At 49.2% G+C, this 6,000-nt stretch overlaps 1 long non-coding RNA gene across 1 annotated transcript in view; it reads left to right on the forward strand.

Moving 5' to 3' along the window:
- The window catches only part of LOC125638395 (uncharacterized), a 52,653-nt gene extending 50,167 nt beyond the window's left edge, over positions 1-2,486 (forward strand). Inside the window, exon 4 of the long non-coding RNA XR_007357209.2 lies at positions 2,091-2,486. This is a non-coding gene — a long non-coding RNA (uncharacterized LOC125638395). The remainder of the gene's footprint in view (positions 1-2,090) is intronic.
- The last annotated feature ends 3,514 nt before the right edge of the window (positions 2,487-6,000 follow it).

Genomic DNA, 6,000 nt, shown 5'->3' on the forward strand with positions numbered 1-6,000 from the left:
TTGGTGGTGGTAGCGGCCATTCCAAGGATAACGGGTGTAATATTTTGTACCTTGGGGAAGTTTTGACCTAAGCTGGTAAAGATAAGCTTAGGAGGTTTTTCATGCAGGTCCCCACATCTGTACCCTAGAGTTCAGAGTGGGGGAGGAACCTTGACAGCAATGCAGTCTCCCTTACTAAATAAAGCAGTATGCTTCCTCATGGCGGTGAAATCTGCCCCAGTGCAGAGGGTGAACAGACTTAAGTGGTGTAAAGACCTTGTATTTGTCCTCTGCATTGGGGAGAATTTCATCTTATTAGAAGAGAGCTGGTAAGATGGTGTCCTCATCTTTGTTATATTTTATTACTGAAGACCCATGGCCAAATTTACCCCTGGTATGACTCCATTGTACTCAGTACAGAGAATACAGGGGTGAACTTGGTTCCTGGTGACCAATAAGGCCGGATTTCCAAGTAGGAATGTGTCTAGGGGTGCTAGCATTCCAGGGGTGCCTCACCTCTCTAAAACTCTGTGCAACACAAAGGTCAGCTGGAGGCAGGGAGGCGCTGAAGATGCTGTGCCTAGAGGTGCACAAGTTGTAAATCCGGTCCTGGTGACCAAGATTCTGTAGCTGATAAGCAGCCCAGCAGTAACCCAGTACAATATAGAGCTCAATAAAATACAGAGCCCTACTGATTTATTTGGTCAGCAAAAACAGCAGAGGTAGTCAGTACTTCCACAGAGCTGTGCCTGCATGGCAGTCTCACACAACAGATACGGTAACACTTGATTGCCTCTGGCCCTCACAAAAATATTTGTATACAATTTACAATGATAACTTGGATAGTGAAAAATAAAACAGAATTAGAAATTAACAGCTAATTAATGTCTGGATTGCGTCAATACATTTTCAATTCTTTAAACAAGAATGTTATTTTAAAAAGCCATAGTCTACATGTCTGAGATGGGATTGTTACCTGGAGATAGGGGGCAGGTAGGCAGGGGGAGGGGAAGAGAGCGAGAGAGAGAGAGAGATTTTCTTTTAGGGGAGGTATTTTGGTGCAGAGTGAGATTTCAGAGTCTGTGGAGGACACTTCAACATGAAAGTTATTTTAGTGTGTGGTGATTATTTTGGTGGTAGGGAAACGATACTGAGGTACATTTAATTGTGGGGACAAATTTTGATGTGGATGACTTTGGCATGAAGAACATTTCAGCTGAAGAGTACATTTTAGTGGGTATAATGAAAGGACCATTTTAATAGGAGTAAGGGCACGCTTCAGTGGAGAATGGACTTCAGTTAGATGGGAAATATTGGCAGGCTCCACTTTGTGTTTTGTAGTGGTGGGGGCAGTAATAAGGAGCATAGAGGGGCAAGTGTGGTTCCAAACCAGGCATTATTAATGATATTCAGTAGTACCTCAGGGTCTAATGACACCTTCAACATTAACTATTTAAGTACCTTCCCGCCACAGTTGCCAACTTTCACGTGATAAATAAGCACCCTGACTTGCACAATAAGCCAAAAATCAAGCTAATCTGATTTCAAAACAAGGCCAAAACAACCCAATCCCTAAGAACCGCAACACTCTTTCACTAGGACTTTAGGTCGAATTTAGCAGTGTTAAATCGATGTAAACCTGCACCCGTCCACACAATGAAGCCCTTTATTTTGACTTAAAGGGCTCTTAAAATCGAGTTCCTTACTCCACCCCGACAAGTGGATTAGCGCTTAAATCGACGTTACCAGCTCGAATTTGGGGTGCTGTGGACACAATTCGATGGTATTGGCCTCCGGGAGCTATCCCAGAGTGCTCCATTGTGACCGCTCTGGACAGCACTCTCAACTCAGATGCACTGGCCAGGTAGACAGGAAAAGAACCGCGAACTTTTGAATCTCATTTCCTGTTTGGCCAGCGTGGCAAGCTGCAGGTGACCATGCAGAGCTCATCAGCACAGGTGACCATGATGGAGTCCCAGAATCACAAAAGAGCTCCAGCATGGACCGAATGGGAGGTAGGGGATCTGATCGCTGTTTGGGGAGAGGAATCCGTGCTATCAGAACTCCATTCCAGTTTTCGAAATGCCAAAACCTTTGTCAAAATCTCCCAGGGCATGAAGGCCACAACAGAGACCTGAAGCAGTGCCGCGTGAAACTGAAGGAGCTGAGGCAAGCCTACCAGAAAACCAGAGAGGCGAACGGCCGCTCCGGGTTAGAGCCCCAAACATGCCGCTTCTATGATGAGCTGCATGCCATTTTAGGGGGTTCAGCCACCACTACCCCAGCCGTGTTGTTTGACTCCTTCAATGGAGATGGAGGCAATATGGAAACAGGTTTTGGGGACGAAGAAGATGATGATGAGGAGGAGGTTGTAGATAGCTCACAGCAAGCAAGCGGAGAAACCGGTTTTCCCGACAGCCAGGAACTGTTTCTCACCCTGGACCTGGAGCCAGTACCCCCCGAACCCACCCAAGGCTGCCTCCTGGACCCAGCAGGTGGAGAAGGGACCTCTGGTGAGTGTACCTCTTAAAATACTATACATGGTTTAAAAGCAAGCATGTGAAAGGATTACTTTGCCCTGGCATTCGCGGTTCTCCTAGATGTAGCCCTAAAGCCTTTGCAAAAGGTTTCTGGGGAGGGCAGCCTCATTGCGTCCTTCATGGTAGGACACTTTACCACTCCAGGCCAGTAACACGTACTCGGGAATCACTGTAGAACAAAGCATTGCAGTGTATGTTTGCTGGCATTCAAACAACATCCGTTCTTTATCTCTCTGTGTTATCCTCAGGAGAGTGAGATATAATTCATGGTCACCTGGTTGAAATAGAGTGCTTTTCTTCAGGGGACACTCAGAGGAGCCCATTCCTGCTGGGCTGTTTGCCTGTGGCTAAACAGAAATGTTCCCCGCTGTTAGCCACAGGGAGGGGGGAAGGTTGAGGGGGTAGTCACGCGGTGGGGGGAGGCAAAATGCGACCATGTAACGAAAGCACATGTGCTATGTATGTAATGTTAACAGCAAGGTTTACCCTGAAAGAGTGTAGCCACTGTTTTATAAAATGTGTCTTTTTAAATACCGCTGTCCCTTTTTTTTTCCTCCACCAGCTGCATGTGTTTCAATGATCACAGGATCTTCTCCTTCCCAGAGGCTAGTGAAGCTTAGAAAGAAAAAAAAACGCACTCGCAATGAAATGTTCTCTGAGCTCATGCTGTCCTCCCACACTGACAGAGCACAGACGAATGCGTGGAGGCAAATAATGTCAGAGTGCAGGAAAGCACAAAATGACCGGGAGGAGAGGTGGCGGGCTCAAGAGAGTAAGTGGCGGGCTGAAGACAGGGCTGAAGCTCAAATGTGGAGGCAGCGTGATGAGAGGAGGCAGGATTCAATGCTGAGGCTGCTGCAGGACCAAACCAGTATGCTCCAGTGTATGGTTGAGCTGCAGCAAAGGCAGCTGGAGCACAGACTGCCACTGCAGCCCCTCTGTAACCAACCGCCCTCCTCCCCAAGTTCCATAGTCTCCACACCCAGACGCCCAAGAACGCGGTGGGGGGGCCTCCGGCCAACCAGCCACTCCACCACAGAGGATTGCCCAAAAAAAAGAAGTCTGTCATTCAATAAATTTTAAAGTTGTAAACTCTTAAAGTGCTGTGCTTAAAGTGCTGTGTGGCATTTTCCTTCCCTCCTCCACCACCCCTCCTGGGCTACCTTGGTAGTCATCCCCCTATTTGTGTGATGAATGAATAAAGAATGCATGAATGTGAAGCAACAATGACTTTATTGCCTCTGCAAGCGGTGATTGAAGGGAGGAGGGGCGGGTGGTTAGCTTACAGGGAAGTAGAGTGAACCAAGGGGCGGGGGGTTTCATCAAGGAGAAACAAAACAGAACTTTCACACCGTAGCCTGGCCAGTCATGAAACTGGTTTTCAAAGCTTCCCTGATGCGTACCGCGCCCTCCTGTGCTCTTCTAACCGCCCTGGTGTCTGGCTGCGCGTAACCAGCAGCCAGGCGATTTGCCTCAACCTCCCACCCCGCCATAAACGTCTCCCCCTTACTCTCACAGATATTGTGGAGCACACAGCAAGCAGTAATAACAGTGGGAATATTGGTTTTGCTGAGGTCTAAGCGAGTCAGTAAACTGCGCCAGCGCGCCTTTAAATGTCCAAATGCACATTCTACCACCATTCTGCACTTGCTCAGCCTGTAGTTGAACAGCTCCTGACTACTGTCCAGGCTGCCTGTGTACGGCTTCATGAGCCATGGCATTAAGGGGTAGGCTGGGTCCCCAAGGATACATATAGGCATTTCAACATCCCCAACAGTTATTTTCTGGTCTGGGAATAAAGTCCCTTCCTGCAGCTTTTGAAACAGACCAGAGTTCCTGAAGATGCGAGCGTCATGCACCTTTCCCGGCCATCCCACGTTGATGTTGGTGAAACGTCCCTTGTGATCCACCAGAGCTTGCAGCACTATCGAAAAGTACCCCTTGCAGTTTATGTACTCGGCAGCTTGGTGCTCCGGTGCCAAGATAGGGATATGGGTTCCGTCTATGGCCCCACCACAGTTAGGGAATCCCATTGCAGCAAAGCCATCCACTATGACCTGCACATTTCCCAGGGTCACTACCCTTGATATCAGCAGATCTTTGATTGCATGGGCTACTTGCATCACAGCAGCCCCCACAGTAGATTTGCCCACTCCAAATTGATTCCCAACTGACCGGTAGCTGTCTGGCGTTGCAAGCTTCCACAGGGCTATCGCCACTCGCTTCTCAACTGTGAGGGCTGCTCTCATCTTGGTATTCATGCGCCTCAGGGCAGGGGAAAGCAAGTCACAAAGTTCCATGAAAGTGCCCTTACGCATGCAAAAGTTTCGCAGCCACTGGGAATCATCCCAGACCTGCAACACTATGCGGTCCCACCAGTCTGTGCTTGTTTCCCGAGCCCAGAATCAGCATTCCACCGCATGAACCTGCCCCATTAGCACCATGATGCATGCATTGGCAGGGCCCATGCTTTCAGAGACATCTGTGTCCATGTCCTGATCACTCACGTGACCGCGCTGACGTCGCCTCCTCGCCCGGTATCGCTTTGCCAGGTTCCGGTGCTGCATATACTGCTGGATAATGCGTGTGGTGTTTAATGTGCTCCTAATTGCCAAAGTGAGCTGAGCGGCCTCCATGCTTGCCTTGGTATGGCGTCCGCACAGAAAAAAGGCACGGAACGATTGTCTGCCGTTGCTCTGACGGAGGGAGGGGTGACTGACGACACGGCTTACAAGGTTGGCTTCAGGGAGCTAAAATCAACAAAGGGGGTGTCTTTACATCAAGGAGTATTTCAGGCAGGACTTCACGGAGGGTTCCAATAAGAAATGGTGCACCTAAGTTATCGTTCTTATTGGAACAAGGAGGTTAGCCTGGCCTCTGATTGATACATGGCTAGATTTACCTCGCTGCACCTTCTCTGTGAGTGACTGCAGTGTGACCTAGAGGAATGAGTCCCCTAGACAGGGGAGGAGGCAAATGAGTACAAAACAAATCTGGTCTATTTCTTGTTTTAATCCACTCCATCTATCTTTTACATCTTTGGCTGGCAGCAGACGGTGCAGAAGGACTGCATGCCATCCACATCTCATGGCTGCTCGGCAGAAGATGGTACAGTACGACTGCTAGCCATCCTCATCTCTTGCCTGCCTGGCAGAAGATGGTACAGTACGACTGCTAGCAATCCGTATCGCCTGCCTGCTCATCATAAGACGGTTCAATAGGACTGACTGCAGGACTAAAGAGAATGACCTGGTCAAGTCACTCCAAATTTAGTCCCTGCGCCCATGTCTGCCCAGGTGCTCCCAGCCGACGTGGCCAGGAGCACCTCAGACACGACGAGGATGACTACCAGTCGTATTGCACCGTCTGCTGCCAGAAGGCAATGGGTTGCTGCTACTGTGTAGCAAAGCCGTACCGCGTCTGCCAGCACCCAGGAGACATAGGGTGACGGTTACCTGAGTGGGCTCCATGCTTGCTGTGG

The sequence above is a fragment of the Caretta caretta genome, chromosome 6 (genome assembly GCF_965140235.1).
Source record: "Caretta caretta isolate rCarCar2 chromosome 6, rCarCar1.hap1, whole genome shotgun sequence".
Lineage (NCBI taxonomy): Eukaryota > Metazoa > Chordata > Testudines > Cheloniidae > Caretta > Caretta caretta.